The 20000-nt window shown below is 29.4% G+C and overlaps 6 non-coding genes across 6 annotated transcripts; all 6 read right to left on the minus strand.

The window, feature by feature from the left end:
* Positions 1 to 337: 337 nt before the first annotated feature.
* Positions 338 to 409, minus strand: Trnac-gca. Its single transcript has one exon. It is a non-coding gene; the product is annotated as a tRNA-Cys (tRNA).
* Positions 410 to 2068: 1659 nt separating this feature from the next.
* Trnac-gca lies at positions 2069 to 2140 on the minus strand. Its single transcript has one exon. It is a non-coding gene; the product is annotated as a tRNA-Cys (tRNA).
* Positions 2141 to 2446: 306 nt separating this feature from the next.
* Trnac-gca lies at positions 2447 to 2518 on the minus strand. Its single transcript has one exon. It is a non-coding gene; the product is annotated as a tRNA-Cys (tRNA).
* Positions 2519 to 4011: 1493 nt separating this feature from the next.
* Positions 4012 to 4083, minus strand: Trnac-gca. Its single transcript has one exon. It is a non-coding gene; the product is annotated as a tRNA-Cys (tRNA).
* A 1606-nt stretch (positions 4084 to 5689) lies between these two features.
* Trnac-gca lies at positions 5690 to 5761 on the minus strand. Its single transcript has one exon. It is a non-coding gene; the product is annotated as a tRNA-Cys (tRNA).
* An 8100-nt stretch (positions 5762 to 13861) lies between these two features.
* On the minus strand, positions 13862 to 13933 carry Trnac-gca. The gene has a single exon. It is a non-coding gene; the product is annotated as a tRNA-Cys (tRNA).
* Between the last annotated feature and the right edge of the window lie 6067 nt (positions 13934 to 20000).

Below are 20000 nucleotides of genomic sequence, written 5' to 3' on the forward strand. Positions count from 1 at the left end.
AATGGTGTGTCTTTACGCCTTTAGTCATGATCCAACACATTGTTTTACACTTCTTAATGGGACAGCAGATTCGTTGCTCTTTTCTGTATTTGGATGATACGGATGGCACTGGCTTCTTACCCCCTCCCAAGAATGGCGGCTTCTGCGTCCCATATATTTATATACCTTTGTATTCAAAACCTTAAAAATCGGTAAATTCGGTAATCACAAAATAAAAAAACGTTACTTCCTAAAACGAATGCTTTGAACGCAAAACTGTCAACTCAAACTCCCTAAAAAAAAAAAAAAAAAAAATCATATTGGTTACCGAGACACCTTTCAAAATTGTCAAGAAATGAGGGGACGCCCGGGGTTGAACCAGGGACCTCTCGATCTGCAGTCGAATGCTCTACCACTGAGCTACGTCCCCTTCTAAATGGACCGTTATATATTTTCTTAGTTATTCACTCTACTTTTGAGGCGAAAAGTAAAAAATGTTACCATATCAGTGTATCGTTACTGAGCCTCCATCTCTTGATTAACTACACTTTTTCATGATATAGAGAGTTTGTTATCATTATTATCATTATCATTAACATTTTCCTAATTTCCATTATTATCATTATTATTATTATTATTATTATTATTATTATTATTATTAATATTATTGTCTTTCTTATTTTCGTTTCTTTTCTGTAATGAGTTCCCTTCTGTCCTGCTTTGCTATCGTTATCTTTTTCTTTCTTTTTAAATCTAGTTGTAATTGCTGTTAATATATGAAGCAGAAAATGAAATTTAGTAATTGCCCATATATTAATCTTTTTCTTTCTTATTTGTTTTATTTATATGTCTGTTAATGTTTGTCAGCAGGACTAAGACGCTGACAAAAGTTTATGGGTGAGTTGACCATGACTCTTGGCTCTGTCGATTGACTTTGGCAATGAACTTGATCCACGAAGGAACTCTGCTTGCAACTGAGAAATTTGTTGCCGAGCGATGCAGATGTTCATCATATCTGCTAGTGTTTTTTTTATATAAAAAAATATTTTTAAAAGTGGTATACTTAGGTGTTTTGAGGTTGCCAGATGTTTCTGTTTCTTATATATATATATTTTTTATCCCTTTTTCATCATTGTTGTCCTCATTTATATTTGTAACCATCAGTTCTTGTTCTCTGTATTATCTTATTGAAATCTTTTTTGTAATGAACTAACTATTATAGCTCTCATTATTTATTATTATCACCGCTCGTATTATTGATTTAATTATTATTATTATAATAATTATTATTTTCATCATTATTGTTAATGTACTGTTATTTTTGTTATCGTTGTTATAATAATAATAATAATAATAATAATAATAATAACATTTACCGTCATTGTTATAATAAGTTGGTAATAATAATGATTATCATAATAATTATTATTACTGTTATTATTATTATTATTATTATTATTATTAATATTATTATTAGTTTGTTGCTATCATGTTTATGTTTTTCTCTTTCATTAGGTTTCTCATTTGGATTCCTATAGTATTTCTGTAATTCAATAACTAGACTTTAATTTAGCCTAAGGCTGATCTAATGGTGCGTGTTGATAAATTTGCCAACTAGATACAAGATATTTGACTATAAAGAAAAAGAAGCAAAAGAAAATAAGAGAAAAGAAACGGAAAAAAAAAGATTGGAGAAGAAATAAGACAAGAAAAAGGAAAGGGAAAAAGAAAGAAAAGAAATAGGAAAATGAAGGAAAAGGAAAAGGAAATAGAAAAGAAAGAATAACAGGGAAAGGAAAAGGAAAATTGAAAGAGGAAAAAGGGCAAAAAAGGAAAAAGGGAAAAGGAAAAGAGGAAAAAGGAAAAAAAAGAAAAAAGAAAAGAAAAAGAAAGGCAAAAAAGGAAGAGAGAGAAAACAGACACAGGAAAAAAAGTAAATAATACAGGAAAAACAAGCGAACACAAGGCTTTCTCGGACCAATGTCAACTGGGTCAGTCAGATATACGAAGAATATATACAGGAAAGAGTGATTTTCTGTAGAGAATGTCTTTTTTTCTAGGAATAAAGGCGAATCGAAACTAATTATTGAGGGGACGCCCGGGATTGAACCAGGGACCTCTCGATCTGCAGTCGAATGCTCTACCACTGAGCTACACCCCCTTTATATTATGCATTTTTCTTGTTTAATCAACTTGAGGTGATGAGTAAAAAAAAAAAATAATAAAAAATAATAAAAAAAAAGGAAAAGAAAAAGAAACGCAAAAAAGGAAGAGAGAGATAGAGAGAGAGAGAAACAGAAAAAAACTTAAAAGTAAATAATACAGCAAAAACATGCGAACACAAGGCTTTCTCGGATCAATGTTAAGTGGGTCAGTCAGATATACTAAGAATATATACAGGAAGGAGTAATCTTCTGTACGGAATGTCTTTTCTCTAGGAACAGAGGCGAAGCGAAAATAATAATTGAGGGGACGCCCGGGATTGAACCAGGGACCTCTCGATCTGCAGTCGAATGCTCTACCACTGAGCTACATCCCCTTAATATAGAAGTATTTTTCTTGTTTAATCACCTTGAGGTGAAGAGTAAAAAATCATACTAAAGTATCGTTATTGAGCCTCTAAAGGTGGATTAACTTCCAATATAGATTTTTCTCTTCGTGTTTTCCTTACTTTTCTGTCATGAGTTCCTTCTCTCATGCGTTATTACCGTTACCATTACCTAGTTGTAATTGCTGTTGTTAATATCTCCAACACCAAATTAGATGAAGTAACTGCCCATATCTTAATCTTTTACTTATTTGTTTGATTTATCTGTCTGTTAATGTATGTGAGCAGGACTAGGACGCTGACAAAAGTTTATGGGTGAGTTGGCCATGACTCTTGGCTCTGTCGATAGACTTTTGGAAATGAACTTGATCCACGAAAGAACTCTGCTTGCAACCGAGAAATCTGATGCCAAGCGATGCAAATATTCATCATAACTGCTAGTAATTTTTTTCTTTATATATTTTAATTTTAAAAAGTGGTATGCTTATGTGTTGTGGGGTTGCCAGAGGTTTCTGTTTCTTTTTATATATTTCTTAAATCGCTTTTCTCATTATTGTCCTCATTTATTTTTCTTTGTAACCTTCATTTCATTTTTTAAAATTATTACTTACTTTTAATATTTTTATTTTAATTAACTAACAATTATAGTTATTATTATCACCACTATTATTATTATTATTATTATTATTATTATTATTATTATATTTTTATTATCACCTCATTAATTTGTTATCATTTTACATTCATACGTTTTCTCTTTCTTTAGTTTTCCTGTAGTATTTCTGTATCGCATTAACTATAATTTAGCCAAAGAGTGATTTTATGGTGTATGATAACTGCTAACTAGATAAAAGAAATTTGACTATAAGGGAAAGAAAGAAGAGGAAAAGATAAGAATAAAAATAGGAAAAGGTAAAGGAAAAGGAAAGAAAAGAAACAAAAAAAAGGAAAAGAAAAGTTAAACTAAAGACTTTAGAGAGAGAGAGAGAGAGAGAGAAAAAAAAAAAAAACAAGCTGCTTCAGAAACAAGCGAAGACAAGGCTTTTTTGAACTAATGTTCAGTGGGTTAATCAGATACTGTTTTAAGAATATATACGGGGAGGAGTAATTAACTGTAGGAAAAGACTGGAAAAGAAATAAGAAAATGAAGGAAAAGGAAAAGGAAATGGAAAAGAAAAAAAAGAAAGGAAAAAGAAAAGGAAAAAGGAAAAGGGAAAAAAGGAAAAAGTAAAAGAGGAAAAAAGAAAAGAAAAAAAAGGAAAGGCAAAAAAGGAAAAAGAGACAAATAGGAAAAAGGAAAAACAAACAAACAAACTTAAAAGTATAGAATACAGAAAAAAAAAACATGCGAACACAAGGCTTTCTCGGATCAATGTTAAGTGGGTCAGTCAGATATACTAAGAATATATACGGGAAAGAGTAATTTTCTGTAGGGGAATGTCTTTTCTCTAGGAACAGAGGCGAATCGAAAATAATAATAATTGAGGGGACGCCCGGGATTGAACCAGGGACCTCTCGATCTGCAGTCGAATGCTCTACCACTGAGCTACATCCCCTTAATATACAAGTATTTTTCTTGTTTAATCACCTTGAGGTGAAGAGTAAAAAAATCATACTAAAGTATCGTTACTGAGCCTCTAAAGGTGGATTAACTTCCAATATAGATTTTTCTCTTCGTGTTTTCCTTACTTTTCTGTCTTGAGTTCCTTCCCTCATGCGTTATTACCGTCACCATAACCTAGTTGTAATTGCTGTTGTTAATATCTCCAACACCAAATTAGATGAAGTAACTGCTAATCTTAATCTTTTACTTATTTGTTTGATTTTTTCTGTCTGTTAATGTATGTGAGCAGGACTAGGACGCTGACAAAAGTTTATGGGTGAGTTGGCCATGACTCTTGGCTCTGTCGATTGAGTTTTGGCAATGAACTTGATCCACGAAAGAACTCTGCTTGCAACCGAGAAATCTGATGCCAAGCGATGCAAATATTCATCATAACTGCTAGTAATTTTTTTCTTTATATATTTTAGTTTTAAAAGTGGTATGCTTATGTGTTGTGGGGTTGCCAGAGGTTTCTATTTCTTTTTATATATTTCTTAAATCGCTTTTCTCATTATTGTCCTCATTTATCTTTCTTTGTAACCTTCATTTCATGTTTTTTATTATTACTTACTTTTGTTATTTTTATTTTAATCAACTAACGATTATAATTATTATTATCACCACTATTATTATTATTGTAATCCTCACTATTATTATACAATAATCATTTTATTATCATTATCATTATTGTTAATGTTACTATTATTTTTGTTATTTTTTTTGTTGAAATGATAATAGAAATAATAGTAATTATCATTGGTACTGTTATTATTATTATTATTATTATTATTATTATCACCTCATTAATTTGTTATCATTTTACATTCATACGTTTTCTCTTTCCTTAGTTTTCCTGTAGTATTTCTGTATCGCATTAACTATAATTTAGCCAAAGAGTGATCTTATGGTGTATGATAACTGCTAACTAGATAAAAGAAATTTGACTATAAGGGAAAGAAAGAAGAGGAAAAGATAAGAATAGAAATAGGAAAAGGTAAAGGAAAAGGAAAGAAAAGAAAGAAAAAAAAGGAAATGTGAAAAGTTAAACGTAAAAACTTTAGAGAGAGAGAAGAAAAAAAAACCCTGCTTCAGAAACAAGCGAAGACAAGGCTTTTTTGAACCAATGTTAAGTGGGTTAATCAGATACTGCTTTAAGAATATATACGGGAAGGAGTAAATTATCTGTAGGAAAAGATTGGAAAAGAAATAAGACAAGGAAAAGGAAAAGGAAAAGAAAAAAAAAGGAAAGGAAAAAGAAAAGGAAAAAGGAAAAGGGAAAAAAGGAAAAAGGGAAAAGGAAAAGAGGAAAGAAGAAAAAAAGAAAAAAGGAAAGGCATAAAAGGAAAAAGAAACAACAAAGAGGAAAAAGAAAGAAAGAAAGAAAGAAAAAAAACTTAAAAGTATAGAATACAGCAAAAACAAGCGAACACAAGGCTTTCTCGGATCAATGTTAAGTGGGTCAGTCAGATATACTATGAATATATACAGGGAAAGAGTAATCTTCTGTAGGGAATGTCTTTTCTCTAGGAACAGAGGCGAATCGAAAATAATAATAATTGAGGGGACGCCCGGGATTGAACCAGGGACCTCTCGATCTGCAGTCGAATGCTCTACCACTGAGCTACATCCCCTTAATATATAAATATTTTTCTTGTTTAATCACCTTGAGGTGAAGAGTAAAAAAAAAAATACTCAAGTATCGTTATTGAGCCTCTAAAGGTGGATTAACTTCCATATTTTTCTCTTCGTGTTTTCCTTAATTTTCTGTGATGAGTTCCTTCTCTCATGCATTATTACCGTCACCATTACCTCGATGTAATTGCTGTTGTTAATATCTCAAACACCAAATTAGATGAAGTAACTGCCCATATCTTAATCTTTTACTTATTTGTTTGATTTATCTATCTGTTAAATGTAGGTGAGCAGGACTTAAGGGACGCTGACAAAGTTTATGGGTGAGTGGCCAGGACTCTTGGCTCTGTCGATTGAGTTTTGGCAATTGAACTTTTTAATAATATTTTAATTTTAAAAAAGTGGTGTATGTGTTGTGGTGGTTGCCAGGGTTTCTGTTTCTTGTTAGTATATTTCTTAAAATCGCTTTTCTCATTATTGTCCTCATTATTCTTCTTTGGAACCTTCAGTTAATTTTTTACAACTATTACTTACTTTAATATTTTTATTTCATTAACTACCAATTATAGTTCTATTATCACTACTATTATATTATAATCCTCAACTATATGTACAATAATAATTTCTTATCATATCATTATTAGGTAATGTTACTATTATTTTTGTTATCTTTTTTGTTAAAATAATAATAGTAATAATTAGTAATTATCATTGTTATTATTATTATTATTATTATTATTATTATTATTATTATTATTATTATCATTTTTATTATCACCTCATTAATTTGTTATCATTTTACATTCATACGTTTTCTCTTTCTTTAGTTTTCCTGTAGTATTTCTGTAACTCATTAACTATAATTTAGCCAAAGAGTGATCTTATGGTGCATGATAACTTTGCTAACTATATAAAAGAAATTTGACTATAAGGGAAAGAAAGAAGAGGTAAAGATAAGAATAGAAATAGGAAAAGGTAAAGGAAAAGGAAAGAAAAGAAAAGAAAAAAAAAGGAAATGTGAAAAGTTAAACGTAAAAACTTTAGAGAGAGAGAGAGAAAAAAAACCCTGCTTCAGAAACAAGCGAAGACAAGGAACAATGTTAAGTGGGTTAAATCAGATAACTGCTTTAAGAATATATACGGAAAGGAGTAAATATCTGTAGGAAGATTGGAAAAGAAATAAGACAAGGAAAAAGGAAAAAGGAAAAGAAAAAAAGGAAAGGGAAAAAAAGAAAAGGAAAAAGGAAAAGGGAAAAAAAGAAAAAGGGAAAAAGTAAAAGAGGAAAAAAGAAAAAAAGAAAAAAGGAAGCATACAAAGGAAAAGAACAACAAAGAGGAAAAAGAAAGAAAGAAAGAAGACCAAAAAAAAACTTAAAGAGATAGAATACAGCAAAAAACAAGCGAACACAGCTTTCTCGATCAATGTTAAGTGGGTCAGTCAGATTAACTAAGAATATATACAGGAAAGAGTAATATTCTGTAGGGAAGGTCTTCTCTCTAGGAAAAGAGTTATCGAAAAATAATAATAATTGAGGGGACGCCCGGGATTAACAGGGACCTCCGATCTGCAGTCGAATGCTTACCACTGGTACATCCCCTTAACTATTTCGCTGCGTTAACCTAAAAGAACCCACCGGTGTGTCGGCCGGCATCAGTATTAAATGGATATAAAAATTCTTTATTTATAATGGACTGCAGATAACACTATTTTTCCCATAAACGATTAGCATGAAAAAGTTAATGTGGAAAGAAAAAAAAAGTGCAATTGTACTGTATTTAACGATAAAAAAAAACACGTATAATGGTGAACGTATGTTGCCAAATGTAAGATAATCCGTTTTCTGTTATTGTGGTTCCTGTTTTCTGTTATTGTGCATTCAACCTTCCTCATTGGAAACAATACACACACACACACACACACACACACACACACACACACACACACACACACATATATATACATATATATAAATATATTATATATGTATGTATGTATGTATTTATATGTATGTATGTATTTATATATAGTATGTATTATACTACGTATGATTTATATATATGTAATATTTAATAGATGTGTTATATATATGTATATATATATATGTCTTTAAATATATATTTATATATATATATATATATATATATATATATATATATATATATATGTATTTATATATATGTATTATATATAAAGGTATTTATATAAATGTATTTATAATGTTTTTATATGGCGTGTAGTATATATATGATATGTATCTATGTAATCTATATGTATGTATATATATGTATGTATATATATGTAACATATATACTTCCATACACCGCAACGCACACACACAAACACCACACACACAATATATATTATGAATATATAATAGAGATATAGAGATATATATATATATAGATAAATATATATATATATAATATATATATATAGTACAGACACAGGACACAGACACACACACACACACACACACACACACACAACACACACACACACACACACACACACACACACACATACACACAGTACTCGTATATGTAGTGTGTCGTTTGGATTGTCTGTATATAGATTACATATGATATATATATAGAGATATATATATATATATATATATATAATATGTATATATATAGATATATATATATATAGATAGCTATAGATATATATATATATATATATGGATATATAGACAGACATACATACATATATATATAAATAGATAGATAATTTTTGATAGATATAGAGTAGATATAGATATGTATGTGTATTTGTTTATATATAGATAGATATAGATATATAATATATATTACATTAAACATCGATATTGATAGATTATAGAGATATAGATATATATATATAAGAATAATATATATATATAGTATACTCTATATATATAAACCACGGCACACACACACACACCCCAGCACACACACACACACACACCACACACACACACACACACACACACACACACCACACACACACACAACACACACCACACAGTATAGATGAGATAGAGAGAGAGAGAGAGAAGATAGCAGAGATAAGAGATAGATATATATATGTATATAATATAAACAAAACCACCACACACACATTTATATATGTTGATCTATAGTAGAGTATAATTATATATATAGATAGACATAAGAGGAGAGAGAGAGATAAGAGAGAGAAGAGAGAGAAGGAGATAGAAGAAGTAGATGATAGAGTAGAGAGAGAGAGAGGATACTATGACGAGATATAGACATATGATACAGAGTAGATAGATATAATAGATAGATAGACTATATATAGAGAAAGAGATAGCAGTATATAGATATAGAGATAGTATAGAGATATAGGAAATAAGAATATATACATAAAGATATATAATATATATATAATGTAGATAATAAAAAAGTAGATAGATAGGTATTTAAATAGATATCCATATAGATATATATTAATAGAGGATATATATATATATATGTATATATGGAGAGATAGATATTATACTATAGATATATATATATATAGCAGATAGATATATATATACATATATATATATATATATAATATATATAGATATAAATATCACATATATATATTATATATATATATATATATATATATATATATAATATATATAGATATATTATATATATATATATATGTATATATATAGATATATATATGCATATATTCTATATGCATATATATATAGATATATACATATATAATCGATAATATAGGATATATATATTATATATGTATATAGATAGAATACTATATATTATATATATATATATATATATATATACATAAGTATATATAATATATATATCTATATATATATATATATATATATATATATATATATATATATATATATAGATAAAAGACACAGACACAGACAAACAAACACACAACACACACACACACACACACACCACACACACACACACACACACACACACACACACCACACACACACACACACACACACACACATACACACATTACAGATATGTGTGTGTGTTTGTATTTGGTTTATAGATATACATATATATATAGATATATATTATTTAAATAGAGATATATATATATAAATATATATATATGTATTATTATATATTGATATATATACATACATACATACATATATATATAATAGATAGATAGATAGATAGATAGATATAGATATGTATGTGTATTTGTTTATTATTAATATAGATATCGATTATATAGATAGAGATGCATACATATATATATATATTATATCTAATATATATATATATATATTATATATATATAGATATATATATATAGAAAACACGCACACACCACACACACACACACGCACCCACACACACCACACACACACACACACCAACAAACACACACACCAACACACCAACACCACAACTATATATATATACAGATAAGATTGATAAGAGAATATAGTATAGAGATTAGATAGATATAGAGGGAGATATATATAAACAAAAAACACACACACAGTTATAGAGGTGAGTGAATATATATATAATAGATATAGAGACATAAGATATAGAGATAATATAGAGAATATATATAATTGTATATTAGAGAGTTAGAGATATAGATAGAGAGAGAGCTAGATATAAGACATATATATAGAGTAGATATGATAGAATATAAGATATACATATATATAGAGATAGATAATATAGATATAGATATATAAGATATATATATTATATATATATGATATAGAATATAGGAGATAATATATATATATATATATAGATATATATATAACTAGATATGATATAAATAGTTACATAAGATGAATAGAATATAATATAAGTGAGTATAATAAAAAATATATATGTATTAAATATATTGATACAGAGAGATAAGATATATTATAATATATATAGATATAGAGATATGATATATATATGTAGGTATAATTATATATATATACATAGATCTAGATAGATATATATAGAGATATATATCGATAGAGATATATAGTATCATAGTATATATATATATTTATAAAACACACACACAAACACACACAACATTATATTATATATATATTAGATATATATATAGATATATAGAGATATGATATATATAGATATATTAGATACACCAACATGGTAAGTACTTATAGTAGTGAAAATGGTGTGTTTATGTTACTAGATATATATATATATATATATATATATATATATATTATATCTAGATTATATATATATATATAGATATAATAGATAGATATATATATGCATATATGTAATGCAGATATAGATATATAATATATATTATATATATATATATATAATAGATATAGTATAATACATGTATTGGATATGTATATGTATTATATATACATATATATACATATCTATATTATATATATATAATATATATATATACATATATATATATATATATATATATATATATATTATATATATATATATTGTCTCTCTCTCTCCTCTTTCCTTCTCTCTCTATCCCCCTTCTCTCTCTCTCTGTCTGTCTGTCTGTCGTCTCTCTCTCTTTTGCTTTCTCTCTCTCTCTATCCCTTCTCCTCTCTCTGCTCTGTCTCTCTCTCTCTCTCTATCCTCTTTTTTCATCTCTCTCGTTCTCGAAGAAAGAGAGAGAGAGAGGTTGAGAGAGAGAGAGAAAGAGAGAGAGAAGAGAGAGAGAGAGAGAGAGAGAGAGGAGAGAGAGAGACAGAGAGAGAGAGAGAGGGAAGAGAGAGAGAGAGAAGAGAGATCAAATGGCCTCTAAATTGCCACATCTGCGCTAGAGAGAAGATAGCCGGAGAGAGAAAGAGAAAGAGCATTGCGAGTGACGATCGATGAGAGAGAGAAGAGAGAGAGAAAGAGAGAGAGAGAGAGAGAGAGTGAAAGTGAGTGAGAGTTATAGAGAGAGAGAGAGCGTAAGAGTGAGGGAGAAGAGAAAGAGAGGAGAGAGAGAGAGAGAGAGAGAGAGAGAGAGAGAGAGGAGTGAGGAGCGTCGAGCCGAGAGAGAGAGGAGAGAGAGAGACGGTGGGATGAGAGACGGAGAGGAGAGAGAGAGAGAGAGGAGAGAAAATGGTTCTAAATTGCACAGCTGCGGTAGTGTTCCTTCCATCGACGGAGAACTATTATCGGTTGGACTAGATTTATTTCATTAGGTTCATCTCGTCACATATCGTAAGAATCTTCCGAATCTCCATAATCACGGTCGCTGTCATATTATCTCGCGTTCCTCTGCCGTTCGACATAATTGCCGTTCGGTAATTAAGCGGATGATTACGCGTGATCATCTGAGAGATTTTCCCGCCAAAAAGTTTCGTACATATTTCTGCTCTTCACGCCAAGGTTTCGAGTAATTTATTGAGAGATAAATCATACCAGGTTATAAAAAAATAAGATAATTTAAAACAGTGAAGGGCAAATGAAAAAAAAAAAAAAAAATAACAAAAAATGCAGAACACATATAATGAAAAAATTATGTTTTTTTTTTTTTTTTTCTTTTTTTTTTACATAATTCGACGGACGCTCCCTTGAGCCAGGCCTTGCGAAGAGTTGCCAAAACACCGCTAGACAAAACAATGCAGCCAATTTCCAAAACTTGTTAGGTGATTTTATTAAAGATAAAATACCTGAAAAATACAAATATGGGTTGAATGTTTTACACTGACTTCTGATGAAAATAAAAATGATAAAGATGTGCAAATAGACTATTATGTTCTGGAATATGGGAAAATATGACTGATTTAATAGGCAGAATATGTTGTGTAAAACGCTGTGACAAGCAGCAGGAGGTGTTCAGAAGAAAGCTTCCGTCACAGACGCAGCGAAAGATTAAATACAAGTATTTTTCTTGTTAATCACCATTGAGGTGAAGAGTAAAAAATCAAACTCAAGTATCGTTATTGAGCCCTCTAAAGGTGATTAACTCCAATATAGATTTTTCTCTTAGGGTATCCTTACTTTTCGTCATGCGTTCCTTCTCTCATGCGTTATTCCCGTACCATTACCTAGTTGTAATGCCTGTTGTAAATATCTCCAACACCAAATAGATGAAGTAACTGCCAATCTTAATCTTTTACTATGGTTTGATTTATCTGTCTGCTAATGTATGTGAGCAGGACTAGGACGATGACAAAAGTGTATGGTGAGTTCGGCCATGACTCTTGGCTCTGTCGATAGACTTTTGGAAATGAACTTGATCCACGAACGAACTCTGCTGCAACCGAGAAATCTGATGCAAGCGATGCAAAATATTTCACATCATAACTGCTAGTAGTTTTTTATAATATTTTATTTTTACAAAGTGGTATGGTCTCTTATGTGTTGTGGGGTTTGCAGAGGTTTGTTTCTTTTTAATATTTCTAAATCGCTTTTTCGTGTCATTATGTCCTCATTTTTATTGTTATTTGTAAAACCTTCATTTTCATGTTTTTTATATTACTTACTTTTGATATTTTATTGTAATTAACTAACGATTATAATTATTATTATCACCACTATTTCATTAATAGAATCCTCACTATTATTACAATAATCATTTTATCATCATTATCATTATTGTTAATGTTACTAATATTTTTGTTATCGTTTTTGTTATAATAATAACAGTAATAATGGTAATTACCATTGTTACTGTTATTATTATTATTATCTAATTACTTTGTTATTTTACATTCATACGTTTTTCTCTTTCATTAGTTTTCCTATAGTATTTCTGTAACTCATTAACTATAATTTATCTTATGGTGCATGATAACTTTGCTGACTAGATACAAGAAATTTGACTATAAGGGAAAGAAAGAAAAGAAGAGGAAAAGATAAGAATAGAAATAGGAAAAGGAAAAAGAAAAGGAAAGAAAAGAAACGGAAAAATGAAGAAGGAAAAGGAAACGAAAGAAAGAAAAAGTAAAGGAATTTAAACAGAAAAACAAAATGAAAAGAAAATGGAAAAGGAAAAGGAAAAAGGAAAAAGAAGAAAGAAAAAAGAAAAAACACATAAAAGGAAAAAGGTAAAGAGGAAAAGTAAAAAAAAAAAAAATTCTGTAGGGAATGTCTTTTCTCTAGGAACAGAGGCGTATCGAAACTAATAATTGAGGGGACGCCCGGGATTGAACCAGGGACCTCTCGATCTGCAGTCGAATGCTCTACCACTGAGCTACATCCCCTTAATATATAAATATTTTTCTTGTTTAATCACCTTGAGGTGAAGAGTAAAAAATCATACTAGAGTATCGTTATTGAGCCTCCAAAGGTGGATTAACTGCCAATATATATTTTTCTCTTTGTTTTCCTTACTTTTCTGTCATGAGTTCCTTCTCTCCTGCGTTATTACCCTTACCAGTATCTAGTTGTAATTGCTGTTGTTAATATCTCAGCAGGACTAGGACGCTGACAAAAGTTTATGATGAGTTGGCCATGACTCTTGGCTCTGTCGATAGACATTATAGTTATCACCATTCGTATTATTGATATAATTATTACTATTATTGTGATTTTTATTTCTATCATCATTATCATTATTGTTAATATTACTATTAACATTGTTACCGTTATTGTTACAATAATGATGATAATAATAATTATTACCATCATCATCACTATTATTATTATTATTATTATTATATCATTAGTTCTTATCATGTTTCCATTAATATGTTTTTCTCCTGTCATAGTTCTGTTCCTATGTATTTTTGTAACTCATTAACTAGACTTTAATTTAGCCAAAGAGTGATCTAATGGTGCGTGTTGACAGCTTTGCCAATTAGATGCAAGACATGTGACTATAAGGAAAAGAAAGAAGAAAATAGGAAATAGGAAAAAGAAGAGAAAAGGAAAAGGGAAAAGGGAAAAGCGAAAAGGGAAAAGCAAGCGTAAAAAAGGAAAAAAAAAAGGAAAGACAAAGAGGAAGAGAGGAAATCGCAGAAAAAAAAGGAAAAGAAAAAAAGTAAAGAATTCAGGAAAACAGAAAAATACTACTTTCAAAACCAAGCGACCACAAAGCTTTTTCGAACCAATGTTAAGTGGGTCAGTCAGATACTGCTTTAAGAATATATACGGGAGAGAGTAATTATCTGAAGGAAATGTATATTTCTGGGAAAAGAGACGGATCGAAAATACTACTAATAATTGGAGGGGACGCCCGGGATTGACCAGAGGGACTCTCGATCTGGCAGTTCGAATGCTCTACCACTTGAGCTTACATCCCCTTATATATGAGAAGTAATTTTTTAAGCACCTAACTCTTGAGGTGAATATAAAAAAGTTACATACCAGAGTATCGCAATGATCCTCTAAAGTTAGATTAGCTGCCAAGTAATTTTTCTTGTCATAATTTTCCTTATTTTTCTGTCATGAATCCCTCTATCTTGTGTATTTACTGTTACATTACTTGTAATTGCTGTTAATATCTGACCAAAAATCAGATTAAGTAATTGCCCGATCTTTATTTTTATTTTCTTATTGTTTATTTACCCGTCAGTTAATGTTGTCAGAAGAATAGGATGCTGAAAAAAAGGTTATGGCGTGAGTTGCCCATGACCTTGGACTCTGACGATTGACTTTTGGCAATGAACAAGAATGAATTTGCTGGCAGTCGTGTGTAATTTGTTGCCATGTGATGCAAATAATCATATCGCTAGTATTTTTTTATGTGATAAAACTGTATGTTTTGAGGTGGTTAAAGGTTTGGTTCATATAGATTTTTTTTCTATCTCATTCATTGTCATCATTTATATTTCATGATAATTTTATTTCATTTTTTCTTTATTATACTTATTTTAATATTTTTATTGTAATAACTAACCATTTATTACTATCAAGCACTAGTGTTATTGGTATAATGACTACTATATTATTACAGTAATAATAATTGTTACTCATTATTATCGTTATGTTTAAGCGTTACTATTATTTTGGCTTATCGGTTATTAATATGATAATAATAATAATAATAGTAATTATCATGATTTACTGTTATTATTCTTATTATTATTATTATATATTATATCATAGTTTATTATAATTTTTTCATTCATACGTTTCTGGCTTTCATTAGGTTTCATTATTTTGTATTCCTATAGTATTCTGTAACTCACTAACTAGACTTTAATTTAGCAAAGTGATTTATGGTGCGTGTGAGAACTTTACCAACTTGTTACAAGGACATTGAATAAAGCGAAAGAAAGAAAAGAAGGAAAGAAAAGAAAAAGATAAGAATAGAAATAGAAAAGGAAAAGGAAAAAAGAAATGGACGGAAAGAAAAAGAACGCGGGCAAATAAAACGGAAAAAAAGAAAGGGGAGGAAATGGCAAGGACAAAAGAAAAAGAAAAAAAGGAAAGCGGAAAATAAGAATATTCAGAAAAGGAAAACAAGGAAAAGAAAAAGGAGAAAAGAAAAAGTTGAACAAAGAATTGAGGACAACAGAAAAACAAAAAACTGTTTCAACAATAAGCGAACAACAAGGCTTTTTTCGACCAATGTTAAGTGGGTCAGTCAGATTACTGCTTTAAGTAAATATATACGGAAGGAAAATAATAATTGAGGGGAACGCCCGGGATTGAACCAGGGACCTCCGATCTGCAGTTCGAATGCTCTACATGAGCTACATCCCCCTTAATATACAAGTATTTTTCTTGTTAATCACCTTGAGGTGAAGAGTAAAAAATCATTATACCAGAGGATCGTTACTGAGCTTCAAAGGTGGATTAACTGCCAATATAGAATTTTCTCTTCGTGTTTTCCTTAGTTTTCTGTCATGAGTTCCTTCTCTCCTGCGTTATTACCATTACCATTACTTAGTCGTAATTGCTGTTGTTAATATCTCAAACACCAAATTAGATGAAGTAATTACCCACATCTTAATCTTTTACTATTTTATTTGTTTCATTTATCTGTCTGTTAATGTTTGTCAGCAGGACTAGGACGCTGACAAAAGTTTATGGTGAGTTGGCCATGACCCTTGGATCTGTCGATAGACTTTTGGAAAAGAACTTTATCCTCGAAGGAACTCTGCTTGAATCCGTGGAATTTGTTGCCGTGTGATGCATATATTCATCATATCTGCTAGTAATAAAAAAAAAAGAAAAAAAAGAAAAAAAAGAAAAAAAAGAAAAAAAAAAGAAAAAAATAAGCTTGTGTGTTTTGAGGTTGTTGAAGGTTTCTGTTTCATATATATATTTCATATATAAATATATATATATATATATATTTATCTCATCCTTATTGACATAATTTATATTGCATTGCAACCTTTATTTTTTTCTTTATTATAACTTATTTTGATATTTTTATTGTAATTAACTAACCATTATAGTTATTATCAACGCTCGTATTATTGGTATAAGTATTACTATTATTATTACAATAATAATTTTTAGCATTTTCGTTATGAGTTGGCTCTATTGATTGACTATTGACAAAGGAACTCTGCTTGCAACTGAGGAATCTGTTGCCGAGTGATGCAAGTACTCATCATGCCTGCTAGTAGATTTTTTTACACTTAATTTTAAAAAATCGGTATACTTATGTGTTTTGAGGTTGCCAGAGGTTTCTAGAGATTTCTGTTTCTTATATATATATATATATATATATATACATATATCATATATAATATATAGATATATATATATATTGTTTATTTTTTTATTGTTCATTGTTTATTTTTTTTTTTTTTATAGCTTTTCTCATTTTATTGTCTCTATATTTCTTTGTACCTTCATTTCTTATTTTCACTTTATTATTACTTATATTAATATCTTTTTCGTAATTAACTAGACATTAAAGTTATCATTACTATCACCATTCGTATTATAGATATAATTATTACTATTATTATGATTTTTATTTTTATCATCATTATCCTTATTGTTAATATTACTATTAACATTGTTACCGTTATTGTTACAATAATGATGATAATAATAATTATTACCATCATCATCACTATTATTATTATTATTATTTATTATTATTATTATTATTATTATTATATCATTAGTTCTTATCATGTTTCCATTAATATGTTTTTCTCTTTCATTAGTTCTGTTCCTATGTATTTTTGTAACTCATTAATTAGACTTCAATTTAGCCAAAGAGTGATCTAATGGTGCGTGTTGATAGCTTTGCCAATTAGATGCAAGACATGTGACTATAAGGAAAAGAAAGAAGAGAAGAGAAATAGGAAAAAGAAGAGATAAACAAATAAGAAAAGGATAAGAAAAATAGGAAAGAAAAAGAAATAGGAAAAGATGAAAAAGAAACGGAACAAAAAGAAGAGGAAAATGAAAAAAGGAAAAAGGAAAAGGGGAAAAGCAGAAAGGGAAAAGAGGAAAAAGGAAAAGTGTAAAAAAGGAAAAAAAAAAGGAAAGACAAAGAGGAAGAGAGGAAATCGCAGAAAAAAGAAAAAAAGGAAAAGAAAAAAAGTAAAGAATTCAGGAAAACAGAAAACAAAATACTACTTTCAAAACCAAGCGGACCACAAAGCTTTTTCGAACCAATGTTAAGTGGGTCAGTCAGATTACTGCTTAAGCATATATACGGGAATGAGGAGTAATTATCTGTAGGAAAAGGTCATTTCTAGGAACAGAGACGGATCGAAAAATACTTACTAATAATTGAGAACGCCCGGGGACGGACGAAAATTACTACTAATTAATTGAGGGGACGCCCCGGTGATTGAACCAGGGAACCTCCGATCTGCCAGTCCCCCGAATGCTCTCCACTGAGCTAATCCCCTTATAATATAAGAATAATATTTTTTTAAAATCAACCTACTCTTGAGGTGAATATTAAAAGTTATCATCCAGAGGATCGTCAATGAGCCTCTAAAGGTAGATAGCTGCCATGTAATTGTTCTTGTCATATTTCCTTAGTTTTCTGTCATGAATCCCTTCGATATTGTGATAATTACTGTTACCATTACTTGTAATTGCTGTTAATATCTCGACCAAAATCGATTAAGTAATTCGCCTTTCTTTATATTTTATTTTTCTATTTGTTTTATTACCTGTTGTTAATGTTTGTCAGCAGGAATAGGATGCTGAAAAAAGTTTATGGGTGAGTTGGCCATGACTCTTAGCTCTGTCGATTGAATTTTGGCAATGAACCACGAATGAATTTTGCTTGCATCCGTGTAATTTGTTGCCGTGTGATGCAAATATTCATATCTGCTAGTATTTTTTTATGTGATAAAACTTGTATGTTTTGAGGTGTTTAAAGTTCGCTTCATATATATTTTTTTCTATCTCCATCATTGTCATCATTTATATTTCCACTGCATATTTTATTTATTTTTTTTCGTATTATTGCTGATTTTATATTTAATTGTATTAACTAACATTATAGTTATTACTATCAGCACTTTTGTATTGGTATTAATTTATTATATTATTTATACAATACTAATAAGAATTATCATTAGTATCGTTATGTTAATGTATATGTATTTTGTTATCGTTTATAATAATAATTAATAATAATAGTAATTATCATTATTACGGTTATTTCTATTATTGTTATTACTATTATTATTATTATTATTTTCATTAGTTTATTATAATTTTTCATTTTCATACGTTTCTGGCTATTCATTAGGTTCTCATTGTGTATTCCTATAGTATTTCTGAACTCACAACTAGACTTAATTTAGCCAAGGGATTCTTATGGTGCGTGTGAGAAACTTTACCAACTCGTTACAAGACATTGGAATAAAGGAAAGAAAAAAAGAAGGAAAAGACAAAGAAAAAGATAAGAATAGAATAAGAAAAGAAAAGGAAAAGAAAGGGAGGAAGAAAAAGAACGGGAAAAGAAACGGAGAAAAAAAAGAAAGGGAAAGGAAAATGGAAAGGGAAAAAGAAAAAGAAAAAAGAAAGAGGAAAAGACGAATATTTCAGGAAAAAGGAGAAAAAAACAAGGAAAAAGAAAAAGGGAAAAGAAAAGTTAAACAAAGAATTGAGGGAAAACAGAAAAAACAAAAACTGTTTCAACAATAGCGAACACAAGGCTTTTTCGAACCAATGTTAAGGGGTCGGTCAGATACTGCTTAAGTAAATATATAACGAAGGAAAAACTAATAATTGAAGGGGACGCCCGGGATTGAACCAGGGACCTCTCGATCTCGCAGTCGAATGCTCTACACTGAGGCTAATCCCCTTAATATTACAAGTATTGTTCTTGGTTAATCACCTTGAGGTGAAGAGTAAAAAAATCATTATACATAGAGTATCGTAATGAAA

Source organism: Penaeus monodon, chromosome 1, assembly GCF_015228065.2.
Source record: "Penaeus monodon isolate SGIC_2016 chromosome 1, NSTDA_Pmon_1, whole genome shotgun sequence".
In the NCBI taxonomy this organism is placed as follows: Eukaryota; Metazoa; Arthropoda; class Malacostraca; order Decapoda; family Penaeidae; genus Penaeus; species Penaeus monodon.